Source organism: Euprymna scolopes, chromosome 16, assembly GCF_053919585.1.
Source record: "Euprymna scolopes isolate OS-2025 chromosome 16, ASM5391958v1, whole genome shotgun sequence".
Lineage (NCBI taxonomy): Eukaryota > Metazoa > Mollusca > Cephalopoda > Sepiida > Sepiolidae > Euprymna > Euprymna scolopes.
This window is the reverse complement of record NC_136497.1, coordinates 105,415,081-105,436,235: the sequence shown is the minus strand read 5'-3', so window position 1 is coordinate 105,436,235 and position 21,155 is coordinate 105,415,081. Positions and strand designations below refer to the sequence as shown.

General features: G+C 23.5%; 1 protein-coding gene across 1 annotated transcript in view; it reads right to left on the bottom strand.

Moving 5' to 3' along the window:
* LOC145296038 (peptidyl-prolyl cis-trans isomerase FKBP11-like) overlaps positions 1-21,155 on the bottom strand; it is a 792,198-nt gene that overhangs the window by 243,159 nt on the left and 527,884 nt on the right. The window lies entirely within an intron of this gene.

Sequence of the window (21,155 nt, the reverse complement as noted above, 5' to 3'; positions counted from 1 at the left end):
ATTCCCTTTCAACATTTATAATTTTACATATGTTATTCCCTTTCAAATACATTTATATTTGTACATACGTTATTCCCTTTCAAATACATTTATAATGGTACATCTGTTATTCCCTTTCAAATACATTTATAATTGTACATATGTTATTCCCTTTCAAATACATTTATAATTGTACATATGTTATTCCCTTTCAAATACAATTATAATTGTACATCTGTTATTCCCTTTCAGAAAAATTTATAATTGTACATATGTAATTCTTTTTCAAATACATTTATAATTGTACATACGTTATTCCCTTTCAAATACATTTATAATTGTAGATCTGTTATTTCCTTTACAAATAAATTTATAATTGTACATATGTTATTCCCTTTCAAATACATTTATAATTGTACATCTGTAATTCCCTTTCAAATACATTTATAATTGTACATATGTTAGTCCCTTTCAAATACATTTATAATTGTACATATGTTATTCCCTTTCAAATACATTAATAATTGTACATATGTTATTCCCTTTCAAATACATTTATAATTGTATATCTGTTATTCCCTTTCAAATACATTTATAATTGTACATATGTTATTCCCTTTCAAATACATTTATAATTGTACATATGTTATTCCCTTTCAAACACATTTATAATTGTACATATGTCATTCCCATTCAATTACATTTATAATTGTACATACGTTATTCCCTTTCAAAAACATTTATAATTGTACATATGTTATTCCCTTTCAAATACATTTATAATTGTACATACGTTATTCCCTTTCAAATACATTTATAATTATACATATGTTATTCCCTTTAAAATACATTTATAATTTTACATATGTTATTCCCTTTCAAATACATTTATATTTGTACATACGTTATTCCCTTTCAAATACATTCATAATTGTACATACGTTATTCCCTTTCAAATACATTTATAATTGTACATACGTTAATCCCTTTCAAATACATTTATAATTGTACATACGTTATTCCCATTCAATTACATTTATAATTGTACATACGTTATTCCCTTTCAAAAACATTTATAATTGCACATATGTTATTACCTTTAAAATACATCTACTATTGTACATATGTTACTCCCTTTCAAAAACATTTATAATTGTACATGTGTTATTCCCTTTCACATACATTTGTAATTGTACGTCCGTTATTGCCTTTAAAATACATTTATAATTGTACATATGTTAGTCCCTTTCAAATACATTTATAATTGTACATGTGTTATTCCCTTTCACATACATTTGTAATTGTACGTCCGTTATTCCCTTTCTAATACATTTATAATTGTACATATGTTATTCCCTTTCAAATACATTTATAATTGTACATATGTTATTCCCTTTCAAATACATTTATAATTGTACATACGTTATTCCCTTTAAAATACATTTATAATTATACATACGTTATTCCCTTTCAAATACATTTATAATTGTACATATGTTATTCCCTTTCAAATACATTTATATTAGTACATACGTTATTCCCTTTCAAATACATTTATAATTGTACATACGTAATTCCCTTTCAAATACATTTATAATTGTACATATGTTATTCCCTTTCAAACACATTTATAATTGTACATATGTTATTCCCTTGCAAATACATTTATAATTGTACATCTGTTATTCCCTTTCAAATACATTTATAATTGTACATATGTTATTCCCTTTCAAATACATTTATAATTGTACATATGTTATTCCCTTTCAAATACATTTATAATTGTACATACGTTATTCCCTTTCAAATACATTTATAATTATACATACGTAATTCCCTTTCAACATTTATAATTTTACATATGTTATTCCCTTTCAAATACATTTATATTTGTACATACGTTATTCCCTTTCAAATACATTTATAATGGTACATCTGTTATTCCCTTTCAAATACATTTATAATTGTACATATGTTATTCCCTTTCAAATACATTTATAATTGTACATATGTTATTCCCTTTCAAATACAATTATAATTGTACATCTGTTATTCCCTTTCAGAAAAATTTATAATTGTACATATGTAATTCTTTTTCAAATACATTTATAATTGTACATACGTTATTCCCTTTCAAATACATTTATAATTGTAGATCTGTTATTTCCTTTACAAATAAATTTATAATTGTACATATGTTATTCCCTTTCAAATACATTTATAATTGTACATCTGTAATTCCCTTTCAAATACATTTATAATTGTACATATGTTAGTCCCTTTCAAATACATTTATAATTGTACATATGTTATTCCCTTTCAAATACATTAATAATTGTACATATGTTATTCCCTTTCAAATACATTTATAATTGTATATCTGTTATTCCCTTTCAAATACATTTATAATTGTACATATGTTATTCCCTTTCAAATACATTTATAATTGTACATATGTTATTCCCTTTCAAACACATTTATAATTGTACATATGTCATTCCCATTCAATTACATTTATAATTGTACATACGTTATTCCCTTTCAAAAACATTTATAATTGTACATATGTTATTCCCTTTCAAATACATTTATAATTGTACATACGTTATTCCCTTTCAAATACATTTATAATTATACATATGTTATTCCCTTTAAAATACATTTATAATTTTACATATGTTATTCCCTTTCAAATACATTTATATTTGTACATACGTTATTCCCTTTCAAATACATTCATAATTGTACATACGTTATTCCCTTTCAAATACATTTATAATTGTACATACGTTAATCCCTTTCAAATACATTTATAATTGTACATACGTTATTCCCATTCAATTACATTTATAATTGTACATACGTTATTCCCTTTCAAAAACATTTATAATTGCACATATGTTATTACCTTTAAAATACATCTACTATTGTACATATGTTACTCCCTTTCAAAAACATTTATAATTGTACATGTGTTATTCCCTTTCACATACATTTGTAATTGTACGTCCGTTATTCCCTTTAAAATACATTTATAATTGTACATATGTTAGTCCCTTTCAAATACATTTATAATTGTACATGTGTTATTCCCTTTCACATACATTTGTAATTGTACGTCCGTTATTCCCTTTCTAATACATTTATAATTGTACATATGTTATTCCCTTTCAAATACATTTATAATTGTACATACGTTATTCCCTTTCAAATACATTTATAATTGTACATATGTTATTCCCTTTCAAATACATATATAATTGTACATACGTTAGTCCCTTTTAAATACATTTATAATTATACCTAAGTTATTCCCTTTCAAATACATTTATATTTGTACATACGTTATTCCCTTTCAAATATATTTATAATTGTACATATATTATTCCCTTTCAAACACATTTATAATTGTACATATGTTATTCCCTTTCAAATACATTTATAATTGTACATCTGTTATTCCCTTTCAAATACATTCATAATTGTACATATGTTATTCCCTTTCAAATACATTTATAATTGTACATATGTTATTCCCTTTCAAATACATTTATAATTGTACGTCCGTGATTCCCTTTCAAATACATTTATAATTGTACATATGTTATTCCCTTTCAAACACATTTATAAGTGTACATATGTTATTCCCTTTCAAATACATTTATAATTGTACATCTGTTATTCCCTTTCAAATACATTTATGTTGTACATAGGTTATTCCCTTTCAAATACATTCCTAATTTTACATATGTTATTCCCTTTCAAATACATTTATAATTGTACATCTGTTATTCCCTTTCAAATAAATTTATAATTGTACATATGTTATTCCCTTTCACACACATTTATAATTGTACATATGTTATTCCCTTTCAAATACATTTATAGTTGTACATGTGTTATTCCCTTTCAAATACATTTGTAATTGTACGTCCGTTATTCCCTTTCAAATACATTTATAATTGTACATATGTTATTCCCTTTCAAACACATTTATAATTGTACATATGTTATTCCCTTTCAAATACATTTATAATTGTATATCTGTTATTCCCTTTCAAATACATTTATAATTGTACATATGTTATTCCCTTTCAAATACATTTATAATTGTACATACGTTATCTCCTTTCAAATACATTTATAATTGTATATCTGGTCTTCCCTTTCAAATAAATTTATAATTGTACATATCTCATTCCCTTTCAAACACATTTATAATTGTACATACGTTATTCCCTTTCAAATATATTTGTAATTGTACATATGTTATTCCCTTTCAAATACATTTATAATTGTACGTCCGTTATTCCCTTTCAAATACATTTGTAATTGTACGTCCGTTATTCCCTTTCAAATACATTTATAATTGTATATAAGTTATTCCCTTTCAAATACATTTATAATTGTACATGCGTTATTCCCTTTCAAATACATTTATAATTGTACATCTGTTATTCCCTTTCAAATACATTTATAATTGTACATATGTTATTCCCTGTCAAATACATTTATAATTGTACATCTGTTATTCCCTTTCAAATACATTTATAATTGTTCATATGTTATTCCCTTTCAAATACATTTATAATTGTACATCTGTTATTCCCTTTCAAATACATTTATAATTGTACATACGTTATTCCCTTTAAAATACATTTATAATTCTACATATGTTATTCCCTTTCAAATACATTTATAATTGTACATATGTTATTCCCTTTCAAATACATTTATAATTGTACATATGTTATTCCCTTTCAAATACATTTATAATTGTACGTACGTTATTCCCTTTCACATACATTTATAATTGTACATACGTTATTCCCTTTCAAATACATTTATAATTGTACATATGTTAGTCCCTTTCAAATAAATTTACAATTGTACATAGGTTATTCACTTTCAAATACATTTATAATTGTACATACGTTATTACCTTTCAAATACATTTATAGTTGTACATACGTTATTCCCTTTCAAATACATTTATAATTGTACATATGTTATTCCCTTTCAAACACATTTATAATTGTACATATGTTATTCCCTTTCAAATACATTTATAATTGTATATCTGTTATTTCCTTTCAAATACATTTATAATTGTACATATGTTATTCCCTTTTCAAATACATTTATAATTGCAAATATGTTATTCCCTTAAAAATACATTTATAATTGTACTTATATTATTTCCTTTTAAATACATTTATAATTATACATACGTTATTCCATTTCAAATACATTTATAATTGTACATATGTTATTCCCTTTCAAATACATTTATTTTGTACATACGTTTTTCCCTTTCAAATACATTTATAATCGTACATACGTTATTCCCTTTCAAATACATTTATAATTGTACATATGTTATTCCCTTTCCAATACATTCATAATTGTACATCTGTTATTCCCTTTCAAATACATTTATAATTGTACATATGTTATTCCCTTTCAAATACATTTATAATGTTACATATGTTATTCCCTTTCAAATACATTTATAATTATACGTCCGTTATCCCTTTCAAATACATTTATAATTGTACATATGTTGTTCCCTTTCAAACACATTTATAATTGTACATATGCGATTCCCTTTCAAATACATTTTTAATTGTACATATGTTATTCCCTTTCAAATACATTCATAATTGTACATACGTTATTCTCTTTCAAATACATTTATAATTGAACATATGTTATTCCCTTTCAAATACATTTATAATTGTACTTATATCATTCCCTTTCAAATACATTTATAATTGTACATACGTTATTCCCTTTCAAATACATTTGTAATTTTACATATGTTATTCCCTTTCAAATACATTTATAATTGTACGTCCGTTATTCCCTTTCAAATATATTTGTAATTGTACATATGTTATTCCCTTTCAAACACATTTATAATTGTACATAGATTATTCCCTTTCAAATACATTTATAATTGTACATGTGTTATTCCCTTTCAAATACATTTATAATTGTACATCTGTTATTCCCTTTCAAATACATTTATAATTGTACATATGTTATTCCCTTTCAAATACATTTATAATTGTAAATCTGTTATTCCCTTTCAAATACATTTATAATTGTTCATATGTTATTCCCTTTCAAATACATTTATAATTGTACATCTGTTATTCCCTTTCAAATACATTTATAATTGTACATACGTTATTCCCTTTCAAATACATTTATAATTGTACATATGTTATTCCCTTTCAATACATTGATAATTGTACATATGTTATTCCCTTTCAAATACATTTATAATTGTACGTACGTTATTCCCTTTCACATACATTTATAATTGTACATACGTTATTCCCTTTCAAATACATTTATAATTGTACATATGTTAGTCCCTTTCAAAGAAATTTACAATTGTACATATGTTATTCACTTTCAAATACATTTATAATTGTACATACGTTATTCCCTTTCAAATACATTTATAATTGTACATACGTTATTCCCTTTCAAATACATTTATAATTGTACATATGTTATTCCCTTTCAAATACATTTATAATTGTACATACGTTATTCCCTTTTCAAATACATTTATAATTGCAAATATGTTATTCCCTTAAAAATACATTTATAATTGTACATCTGTTATTCCCTTTCAAATACATTAATAATTGTACATATGTTATTCCCTTTCAAATACATTTGTAGTTGTACATGTGTTATTCACTTTCAAATACATTTATAATTGTACATACGTTTTTCCCTTTCAAATACAGTTATAATTGTACGTACGTTATTCCCTTTCAAATACATTTATAATTGTACATACGTTAGTCCTTTTCAAATACATTTATAATTGTACATATGTTATTCCCTTTCAAATACATTTATAATTGTACATATGTTATTCACTTAAAAATACATTTATTATTGTACATCTGTTATTCCCTTTCAAATACATTTATAATTGTACATACGTTATTCCCTTTCAAATACATTTATAATTGTACATCTGTTATTCCCTTTCAAATAAATTTATAATTGTACATATGTTATTCCCTTTCAAACACATTTATAATTGTACATATGTTATTCCCTTTCAAATACATTTATAATTTTACATCTGTAATTCCCTTTCAAATACATTTATAATTGTACATATGTTATTCCCTTTCAAATACATTTATAATTGTACATATGTTATTCCCTTTCAAATACATTAATAATTGTACATATGTTATTCCCTTTCAAATACATTTATAATTGTAGATCTGTTATTTCCTTTCAAATACATTTATAATTGTACATCTGTGATTCCCTTTCAAACACATTTATAATTGTACATATGTTTTTCCCTTTCAAATACATCTATAATTGTACATATGTTATTCCCTTTCAAATACATTTATAGTTGTACATACGTTATTCCCTTTCAAATACATTTATAATTGTACATACGTTATTCCCTTTCAAATACATTTATAATTGTACATACGTTGTTCCCTTTCAAATACATGTATAATTGTACATATGTTATTCCCTTTCAAATACATTTATAATTGTACATACGTTATTCCCTTTCAAATACATTTATAATTGTAAATATGTTATTCTCGTTCAAATACATTTATAATTGTACATACGTTATTCCCTTTCAAATACATTTATAATTGTCCATGCGTTATTCCCTTTCAAATACATTTATAATTGTACATACGTTATTCCCTTTCAAATACATTTATAATTGTACATACGTTATTCCCTTTCAAATACATTTATAATTGTACATATGTTATTCCCTTTTCAAATACATTTACTATTGTACATATGTTTTTCCCTTTCAAAAACATTTATAATTGTACATATGTTATTCCCTTTCAAATACATTTATAATTGTACATATTTTATTCCCTTTTAAATACATCTATAATTGTACGTATGTTATTCCCTTTCACATACATTTATAGTTGTACATACGTTAGTCCCTTTTAAATACATTTATAAGTATACATAAGTTATTCCCTTTAAAATACGTTTATATTTGTACATACGTTATTCCCTTTCAAATATATTTATAATTGTACATATGTTATTCCCTTTAAATACATTTATAATTGTACATATATTATTCCCTTTCAAACACATTTATAATTGTACATATGTTATTCCCTGTTAAATACATTTATAATCGTACATATGTTGTTCCCTTTCAAATACATTTGTATTGTACATAGGTTATTCCCTTTCAAATACATTCATAATTGTACATATGTTATTCCCTTTCAAATACATTTATAATTGTACATCTGTTATTCCCTTTCAAATAAATTTATAATTGTACATATGTTATTCCCTTTCAAACACATTTATAATTGTACATATGTTATTCCCTTTCAAATACATTTATAATTGTATATGTGTTATTCCCTTTCAAATACATTTGTAATTGTACGTCCGTTATTCCCTTTCAAATACATTTATAATTGCACATATATTATTCCCTTTCAAATCCATTTATAATTGTACACCTGTTATTCCCTTTCAAATAAATTTATAATTGTACATATGTTATTCCCTTTCAAATACAATTATAATTGTATATCTGTATTTCCCTTTCAAATACATTTATAATTGTACATATGTTATTCCCTTTCAAATACATTTATAATTGTACATACGTTATCTCCTTTCAAATACATTTATAATTGTATATCTGGTCTTCCCTTTCAAATAAATTTATAATTGTACACATGTCATTCCCTTTCAAACACATTTATAATTGTACATATGTTATTTTCTTTCAAATACATTCATAATTATACATCTGTTATTCCCTTTACAATACATTTATAATTGTACATATGTTATTCCCTTTCAAATACATTTATAATTGTACGTCCGTTATTCCCTTTCAAATACATTTATAATTGTACATATGTTATTCCCTTTGAAACACATTTATAATTGTACATATGTTATTCCCTTTCAAATACATTTATAATTGTACGTATGTTATTCCCTTTCAAATACATTTATAATTGTACATATGTTATTCCTTTTCAAATACATTTATAATTGTACATACGTTATTCCCTTTCAAATACATTTATAATTGTACATACGTTATTCCCTTTCAAATACATTTATAATTGTACATATGTGTTTCCCTTTCAAATGAATTTATATTTGTACATACGTTATTCCCTTTCAAACACATTTATAATTGTGCATACGTTATTCCCTTTCAAATACATTTATAATTGTACATATGTTATTCCCTTTCAAACACATTTATAATTGTATATAAGTTATTCCCTTTCAAATACATTTATAATTGTACATCTGTTATTCCCGTTTATATACATTTATAATTGTACGTCCGTTATTCCCTTTCAAATACATTTATAATTGTAAATATGTTATTCCATTTCAAACACATTTATAATTGTACATCTGTTATTCCCTTTCAAATACATTTATAATTGTACATACGTTATTCCCTTTCAAATACATTTATAATTGTACATCTGTTATTCCCTTTCAAATACATTTATAATTGTACATATGTTATTCCCTTTAAAATACATTTATAATTGTACGTCCGTTATTCCCTTTCAAATACATTTGTAATTGTACATATGTTATTCCCTTTCAAACACATTTATAATTGTACATATGTTATTCCCTTTCAAATACATTTATATTTGTACATACGTTATTCCCTTTCACATACATTTATAATCGTACATACGTTATTCCCTTTCCAATACATTTATAACTGTACATATGTTATTCCCTTCCAAACACATTTATAATTGTACATATGTTATTCCCTTTCAAATACATTTATAATTGTACATACGTTATTCCCTTTTCAAATACATTTATAATTGCAAATATGTTATTCCCTTTAAAATACATTTATAATTGTACGTCTGTTATTCCCTTTCAAATACATTTATAATTGTACATATGTTATTCCCTTTCAAATACATTTATAATTGTACATCTGTTATTCCCTTTCAAATACATTTATAATTGTACATACGTTATTCCCTTTCAAATACATTTATAATTGTATATCTGTTATTCCCTTTCAAATACATTTATAATTGTACATATGTTATGCATTCAAATACATTTATAATTGTATATACGTTATTCCCTTTCAAATACATTTATAATTGTACATACGTTATTCCCTTTCAAATACATTTATAATTGTACATATATTATTCCCATTTAAATACATTTATAATTGTACATATGTTATTCCCTTTCAAATACATTTATAATTGTACATATGTTATTCACTTTCTAATACATTTATAATTGTACATACGTTATTCCCTTTCAAACACATTTATAATTGCACATATGTTATTCCCTTTCAAATACATTTATAATTGTACATATGTTATTCTCTTTCAAATATATTTATAATTGTACATATGTTATTCCCTTTCAAGTACATTTATAATTGTACATACGTTATTCCCTTTCAAATACATTTATAATTGTACATACGTTATTCCCTTTCAAATACATTTATAATTGTACATATGTTAGTCCCTTTCAAATAAATTTATAATTGTACATATGTTATTCACTTTCAAATACATTTATAATTTACATACGTTATTCCCTTTCAAATACATTTATAATTGTACATATGTTATTCCCTGTCAAATACATTTATAATTGTACATATGTTATTCCCTGTCAAATACATTAATAATTTTAAATATGTTATTCCCTTTTCCAATACATTTATAATTGTAGATCTGTTATTCTCTTTCAAATACATTTATAATTATACATACGTTATTCCATTTCAAATACATTTATAATTGTACATATGTTATTCCCTTTCAAATACATTTATATTTGTACATACGTTATTCCCTTTCAAATAGATTTATAGTCGTACATACGTTATGCCCTATCACATACATTTATAATTGTACATATGTTTTTCCCTTTTAAACACATTTATAATTGTACATATGTTATTCCCTTTCAAATACATTTATAATTGTACATCCGTTATTCCCTTTCAAATACATTTATAATTGTACATATGTTATTCCCTTTCAAATACATTTATAATGTTACATAAGTTATTCCCTTTCAAATACATTTATAATTATACGTCCGTTATCCCTTTCAAATAAATTTATAATTGTACATATGTTATTCCCTTTCAAACACATTTATAATTGTACATCTGTTATTCCCTTTCAAATACATTTTTAATTGTACATATGGTCTTCCCTTCCAAAAACATTTATAATTGTACATATGTTATTCCCTTTCAAATACATTCATAATTGTACATCTGTTATTCCCTTTCAAATACATTTATAATTGTACATATGTTATTCCCTTTCAAATACATTTATAATTGTACATATATTATTCCCTTTCAAATACATTTATAATTGTACATACGTTATTCCCTTTCAAATACATTTATAATTGTACATATGTTATTCCCTTTCAAATACATTTATAATTGTACGTCCGTTATCTCCTTTTAAATACATTTGTAATTGTACATATGTTATTCCCTTTCAAACACATTTATAATTGTACATATGTTATTCCCTTTCAAATACATTTATAATTGTACATGTGTTATTCCCTTTCAAATATATTTATAATTGTACATCTGTTATTCCCTTTCAAATACATTTATAATTGTACATATGTTATTCCCTTTCAAATACATTTATAATTGTACATCTGTTATTCCCTTTCAAATACATTTATAATTGTTCATATGTTATTCCCTTTCAAATACATTTATAATTGTACATACGTTATTCCCTTTCAAATACATTTATAATTGTACATACGTTATTCCCTTTCAAATACATTTATAATTGTACATATGTTATTCCCTTTCAAATACATTTATAATTGTACATACGTTATTCCCTTTCAAATACATTTATAATTGCATATATTTTATTCCCTTTAAAATACATTTATAATTGTACGTCTGTTATTCCCTTTCAAATACATTTATAATTGTACATATGTTATTCCCTTTCAAATACATTTATAATTGTACATCTGTTATTCCCTTTCAAATACATTTGTAATTGTACATACGTTATTCCCTTTCAAATACATTTATAATTGTACATCTGTTATTCCCTTTCAAATACATTTATAATTGTACATATGTTATTCCCTTTTCAAATACATTTACTATTGTACATATGTTATTCCCTTTCAAAAACATTTATAATTGTACATATGTTATTCCCTTTCAAATACATTTATAATTGTACATATTTTATTCCCTTTCAAATACATTTATAATTGTACGTATGTTATTCCCTTTCACATACATTTATAATTGTACATACGTTAGTCCCTTTTAAATACATTTATAAGTATACATAAGTTATTCCCTTTAAAATACGTTTATATTTGTACATACGTTATTCCCTTTCAAATATATTTATAATTGTACATATGTTATTCCCTTTCAAATACATTTATAATTGTACATATATTATTCCCTTTCAAACACATTTATAATTGTACATATGTTATTCCCTTTTAAATACATTTATAATTGTACATATGTTGTTCCCTTTCAAATACATTTGTATTGTACATAGGTTATTCCCTTTCAAATACATTCATAATTGTACATATGTTATTCCCTTTCAAATACATTTATAATTGTACATCTGTTATTCCCTTTCAAATAAATTTATAATTGTACATATGTTATTCCCTTTCAAACACATTTATAATTGTACATATGTTATTCCCTTTCAAATACATTTATAATTGTATATGTGTTATTCCCTTTCAAATACATTTGTAATTGTACGTCCGTTATTCCCTTTCAAATACATTTATAATTGCACATATATTATTCCCTTTCAAATCCATTTATAATTGTACACCTGTTATTCCCTTTCAAATAAATTTATAATTGTACATATGTTATTCCCTTTCAAATACAATTATAATTGTATATCTGTTATTCCCTTTCAAATACATTTATAATTGTACATATGTTATTCCCTTTCAAATACATTTATAATTGTACATACGTTATCTCCTTTCAAATACATTTATAATTGTACATGTGTTATTCCCTTTCAAATACATTTATAATTGTACATCTGTTATTCCCTTTCAAATACATTTATAATTGTACATATGTTATTCCCTTTCAAATACATTTATAATTGTACATTTGTTATTCCCTTTCAAATACATTTATAATTGTTCATATGTTATTCCCTTTCAAATACATTTATAATTGTACATACGTTATTCCCTTTCAAATACATTTATAATTGTACATACGTTATTCCCTTTCAAATACATTTATAATTGTACATATGTTATTCCCTTTCAAATACATTTATAATTGTACATACGTTATTCCCTTTCAAATACATTTATAATTGCATATATTTTATTCCCTTTAAAATACATTTATAATTGTACGTCTGTTATTCCCTTTCAAATACATTTATAATTGTACATATGTTATTCCCTTTCAAATACATTTATAATTGTACATCTGTTATTCCCTTTCAAATACATTTGTAATTGTACATACGTTATTCCCTTTCAAATACATTTATAATTGTACATCTGTTATTCCCTTTCAAATACATTTATAATTGTACATATGTTATTCCCTTTTCAAATACATTTACTATTGTACATATGTTATTCCCTTTCAAAAACATTTATAATTGTACATATGTTATTCCCTTTCAAATACATTTATAATTGTACATATTTTATTCCCTTTCAAATACATTTATAATTGTACGTATGTTATTCCCTTTCACATACATTTATAATTGTACATAGGTTAGTCCCTTTTAAATACATTTATAAGTATACATAAGTTATTCCCTTTAAAATACGTTTATATTTGTACATACGTTATTCCCTTTCAAATATATTTATAATTGTACATATGTTATTCCCTTTCAAATACATTTATAATTGTACATATATTATTCCCTTTCAAACACATTTATAATTGTACATATGTTATTCCCTTTTAAATACATTTATAATTGTACATATGTTGTTCCCTTTCAAATACATTTGTATTGTACATAGGTTATTCCCTTTCAAATACATTCATAATTGTACATATGTTATTCCCTTTCAAATACATTTATAATTGTACATCTGTTATTCCCTTTCAAATAAATTTATAATTGTACATATGTTATTCCCTTTCAAACACATTTATAATTGTACATATGTTATTCCCTTTCAAATACATTTATAATTGTATATGTGTTATTCCCTTTCAAATACATTTGTAATTGTACGTCCGTTATTCCCTTTCAAATACATTTATAATTGCACATATATTATTCCCTTTGAAATCCATTTATAATTGTACACCTGTTATTCCCTTTCAAATAAATTTATAATTGTACATATGTTATTCCCTTTCAAATACAATTATAATTGTATATCTGTTATTCCCTTTCAAATACATTTATAATTGTACATATGTTATTACCTTTCAAATACATTTATAATTGTACATACGTTATCTCCTTTCAAATACATTTATAATTGTATATCTGGTCTTCCCTTTAAAAAAAATTTATAATTGTACACATGTCATTCCCTTTCAAACACATTTATAATTGTACATATGTTATTCTCTTTCAAATACATTCATAATTATACATCTGTTATTCCCTTTACAATACATTTATAATTGTACATACGTTATTCCCTTTCAAATACATTTATAATTGTACATACGTTATTCCCTTTCAAATACATTTATAATGTTACATAAGTTATTCCCTTTCAAATACATTTGTAATTATACGTCCGTTATCCCTTTCAAATAAATTTATAATTGTACATATGTTATTCCCTTTCAAACACATTTATAATTGTACATACGTTATTCCCTTTCAAATACATTTATAATTGTACATACGTTATTCCCTTTCAAATACATTTATAATTGTACATATGTTAGTCCCTTTCAAATAAATTTATAATTGTACATATGTTATTCACTTTCAAATACATTTATAATTTACATACGTTATTCCCTTTCAAATACATTTATAATTGTACATATGTTATTCCCTGTCAAATACATTTATAATTGTACATATGTTATTCCCTGTCAAATACATTAATAATTGTAAATATGTTATTCCCTTTCAAATACATTTATAATTGTAGATCTGTTATTCCCTTTCAAATACATTTATAATTATACATACGTTATTCCATTTCAAATACATTTATTATTGTACATATGTTATTCCCTTTCAAATACATTTATATTTGTACATACGTTATTCCCTTTCAAATAGATTTATAATCGTACATACGTTATGCCCTTTAACATACATTTATAATTGTACATATGTTATTCCCTTTCAAACACATTTATAATTGTACATATGTTATTCCCTTTCAAATACAATTATAATTGTATATCTGTTATTCCCTTTCAAATACATTTATAATTGTACATATGTTATTACCTTTCAAATACATTTATAATTGTACATACGTTATCTCCTTTCAAATACATTTATAATTGTATATCTGGTCTTCCCTTTAAAAAAAATTTATAATTGTACACATGTCATTCCCTTTCAAACACATTTATAATTGTACATATGTTATTCTCTTTCAAATACATTCATAATTATACATCTGTTATTCCCTTTACAATACATTTATAATTGTACATACGTTATTCCCTTTCAAATACATTTATAATTGTACATACGTTATTCCCTTTCAAATACATTTATAATGTTACATAAGTTATTCCCTTTCAAATACATTTGTAATTATACGTCCGTTATCCCTTTCAAATAAATTTATAATTGTACATATGTTATTCCCTTTCAAACACATTTATAATTGTACATACGTTATTCCCTTTCAAATACATTTATAATTGTACATACGTTATTCCCTTTCAAATACATTTATAATTGTACATATGTTAGTCCCTTTCAAATAAATTTATAATTGTACATATGTTATTCACTTTCAAATACATTTATAATTTACATACGTTATTCCCTTTCAAATACATTTATAATTGTACATATGTTATTCCCTGTCAAATACATTTATAATTGTACATATGTTATTCCCTGTCAAATACATTAATAATTGTAAATATGTTATTCCCTTTCAAATACATTTATAATTGTAGATCTGTTATTCCCTTTCAAATACATTTATAATTATACATACGTTATTCCATTTCAAATACATTTATTATTGTACATATGTTATTCCCTTTCAAATACATTTATATTTGTACATACGTTATTCCCTTTCAAATAGATTTATAATCGTACATACGTTATGCCCTTTAACATACATTTATAATTGTACATATGTTATTCCCTTTCAAACACATTTATAATTGTACATATGTTATTCCCTTTCAAATACATTTATAATTGTACATCCGTTATTCCCTTTCAAATACATTTATAATCGTACATATGTTATTCCCTTTCAAATACATTTATAATGTTACATAAGTTATTCCCTTTCAAATACATTTATAATTATACGTCCGTTATCCCTTTCAAATAAATTTATAATTGTACATATGTTATTCCCTTTCAAACACATTTATAATTGTACATCTGTTATTCCCTTTCAAATACATTTATAATTGTACATATGTTATTCCCTTCCAAAAACATTTATAATTGTACATATGTTATTCCCTTTCAAATACATTCATAATTGTACATCTGTTATTCCCTTTCAAATACATTTATAATTGTACATATGTTATTCCCTTTCAAATACATTTATAATTGTACATATATTATTCCCTTTCAAATACATTTATAATTGTACATACGTTATTCCCTTTCAAATACATTTATAATTGTACATATGTTATTCCCTTTCAAATACATTTATAATTGTACGTCCGTTATCTCCTTTTAAATACATTTGTAATTGTACATATCTTATTCCCTTTCAAACACATTTATAATTGTACATATGTTATTCCCTTTCAAATACATTTATAATTGTACATATGTTATTCCCTTTCAAATACATTTATAATTGTACATATTTTATTCCCTTTCAAATACATTTATAATTGTACGTATGTTATTCCCTTTCACATACATTTATAATTGTACATACGTTAGTCCCTTTTAAATACATTTATAAGTATACATAAGTTATTCCCTTTAAAATACGTTTATATTTGTACATACGTTATTCCCTTTCAAATATATTTATAATTGTACATATGTTATTCCCTTTCAAATACATTTATAATTGTACATATATTATTCCCTTTCAAACACATTTATAATTGTACATATGTTATTCCCTTTTAAATACATTTATAATTGTACATATGTTGTTCCCTTTCAAATACATTTGTATTGTACATAGGTTATTCCTTTCAAATACATTCATAATTGTACATATGTTATTCCCTTTCAAATACATTTATAATTGTACATCTGTTATTCCCTTTCAAATAAATTTATAATTGTACATATGTTATTCCCTTTCAAACACATTTATAATTGTACATATGTTATTCCCTTTCAAATACATTTATAATTGTATATGTGTTATTCCCTTTCAAATACATTTGTAATTGTACGTCCGTTATTCCCTTTCAAATACATTTATAATTGCACATATATTATTCCCTTTCAAATCCATTTATAATTGTACACCTGTTATTCCCTTTCAAATACATTTATAATTGTACATATGTTATTCCCTTTCAAATACAATTATAATTGTATATCTGTTATTCCCTTTCAAATACATTTATAATTGTACATATGTTATTCCCTTTCAAACACATTTATAATTGTACATACGTTATCTCCTTTCAAATACATTTATAATTGTATATCTGGTCTTCCCTTTCAAAAAAAATTATAATTGTACACATGTCATTCCCTTTCAAACACATTTATAATTGTACATATGTTATTCTCTTTCAAATACATTCATAATTATACATCTGTTATTCCCTTTACAATACATTTATAATTGTACATACGTTATTCCCTTTCAAATACATTTATAATTGTACATACGTTATTCCCTTTCAAATACATTTATAATGTTACATAAGTTATTCCCTTTCAAATACATTTATAATTATACGTCCGTTATCCCTTTCAAATAAATTTATAATTGTACATATGTTATTCCCTTTCAAACACATTTATAATTGTACATACGTTATTCCCTTTCAAATACATTTATAATTGTACATACGTTATTCCCTTTCAAATACATTTATAATTGTACATATGTTAGTCCCTTTCAAATAAATTTATAATTGTACATATGTTATTCACTTTCAAATACATTTATAATTTACATACGTTATTCCCTTTCAAATACATTTATAATTGTACATATGTTATTCCCTGTCAAATACATTTATAATTGTACATATGTTATTCCCTGTCAAATACATTAATAATTGTAAATATGTTATTCCCTTTCAAATACATTTATAATTGTAGATCTGTTATTCCCTTTCAAATACATTTATAATTATACATACGTTATTCCATTTCAAATACATTTATTATTGTACATATGTTATTCCCTTTCAAATACATTTATATTTGTACATACGTTATTCCCTTTCAAATAGATTTATAATCGTACATACGTTATGCCCTTTAACATACATTTATAATTGTACATATGTTATTCCCTTTCAAACACATTTATAATTGTACATATGTTATTCCCTTTCAAATACATTTATAATTGTACATCCGTTATTCCCTTTCAAATACATTTATAATTGTACATATGTTATTCCCTTTCAAATACATTTATAATGTTACATAAGTTATTCCCTTTCAAATACATTTATAATTATACGTCCGTTATCCCTTTCAAATAAATTTATAATTGTACATATGTTATTCCCTTTCAAACACATTTATAATTGTACATCTGTTATTCCCTTTCAAATACATTTTTAATTGTACATATGTTATTCCCTTCCAAAAACATTTATAATTGTACATATGTTATTCCCTTTCAAATACATTCATAATTGTACATCTGTTATTCCCTTTCAAATACATTTATAATTGTACATATGTTATTCCCTTTCAAATACATTTATAATTGTACATATATTATTCCCTTTCAAATACATTTATAATTGTACATACGTTATTCCCTTTCAAATACATTTATAATTGTACATATGTTATTCCCTTTCAAATACATTTATAATTGTACGTCCGTTATCTCCTTTTAAATACATTTGTAATTGTACATATGTTATTCCCTTTCAAACACATTTATAATTGTACATATGTTATTCCCTTTCAAATACATTTATAATTGTACATGTGTTATTCCCTTTCAAATACATTTATAATTGTACATCTGTTATTCCCTTTCAAATACATTTATAATTGTACATATGTTATTCCCTTTCAAATACATTTATAATTGTACATCTGTTATTCCCTTTCAAATACATTTATAATTGTTCATATGTTATTCCCTTTCAAATACATTTATAATTGTACATACGTTATTCCCTTTCAAATACATTTATAATTGTACATACGTTATTCCCTTTCAAATACATTTATAATTGTACATATGTTATTCCCTTTCAAATACATTTATAATTGTACATACGTTATTCCCTTTCAAATACATTTATAATTGCATATATTTTATTCCCTTTAAAATACATTTATAATTGTACGTCTGTTATTCCCTTTCAAATACATTTATAATTGTACATATGTTATTCCCTTTCAAATACATTTATAATTGTACATCTGTTATTCCCTTTCAAATACATTTGTAATTGTACATACGTTATTCCCTTTCAAATACATTTATAATTGTACATCTGTTATTCCCTTTCAAATACATTTATAATTGTACATATGTTATTCCCTTTTCAAATACATTTACTATTGTACATATGTGATTCCCTTTCAAAAACATTTATAATTGTACATATGTTATTCCCTTTCAAATACATTTATAATTGTACATATTTTATTCCCTTTCAAATACATTTATAATTGTACGTATGTTATTCCCTTTCACATACATTTATAATTGTACATACGTTAGTCCCTTTTAAATACATTTATAAGTATACATAAGTTATTCCCTTTAAAATACGTTTATATTTGTACATACGTTATTCCCTTTCAAATACATTTATAATTGTACATATGTTATTCCCTTTCAAATACATTTATAATTGTACATATATTATTCCCTTTCAAACACATTTATAATTTTACATATGTTATTCCCTTTTAAATACATTTATAATTGTACATATGTTGTTCCCTTTCAAATACATTTGTATTGTACATAGGTTATTCCCTTTCAAATACATTCATAATTGTACATATGTTATTCCCTTTCAAATACATTTATAATTGTACATCTGTTATTCCCTTTCAAATAAATTTATAATTGTACATATGTTATTCCCTTTCAAACACATTTATAATTGTACATATGTTATTCCCTTTCAAATACATTTATAATTGTATATGTGTTATTCCCTTTCAAATACATTTGTAATTGTACGTCCGTTATTCCCTTTCAAATACATTTATAATTGCACATATATTATTCCCTTTCAAATCCATTTATAATTGTACACCTGTTATTCCCTTTCAAATAAATTTATAATTGTACATATGTTATTCCCTTTCAAATACAATTATAATTGTATATCTGTTATTCCCTTTCAAATACATTTATAATTGTACATATGTTATTCCCTTTCAAATACATTTATAATTGTACATACGTTATCTCCTTTCAAATACATTTATAATTGTATATCTGGTCTTCCCTTTCAAAAAAATTTATAATTGTACACATGTCATTCCCTTTCAAACACATTTATAATTGTACATATGTTATTCTCTTTCAAATACATTCATAATTATACATCTGTTATTCCCTTTACAATACATTTATAATTGTACATCCGTTATTCCCTTTCAAATACATTTATAATTGTACATATGTTATTCCCTTTCAAATACATTTATAATGTTACATAAGTTATTCCCTTTCAAATACATTTATAATTATACGTCCGTTATCCCTTTCAAATAAATTTATAATTGTACATATGTTATTCCCTTTCA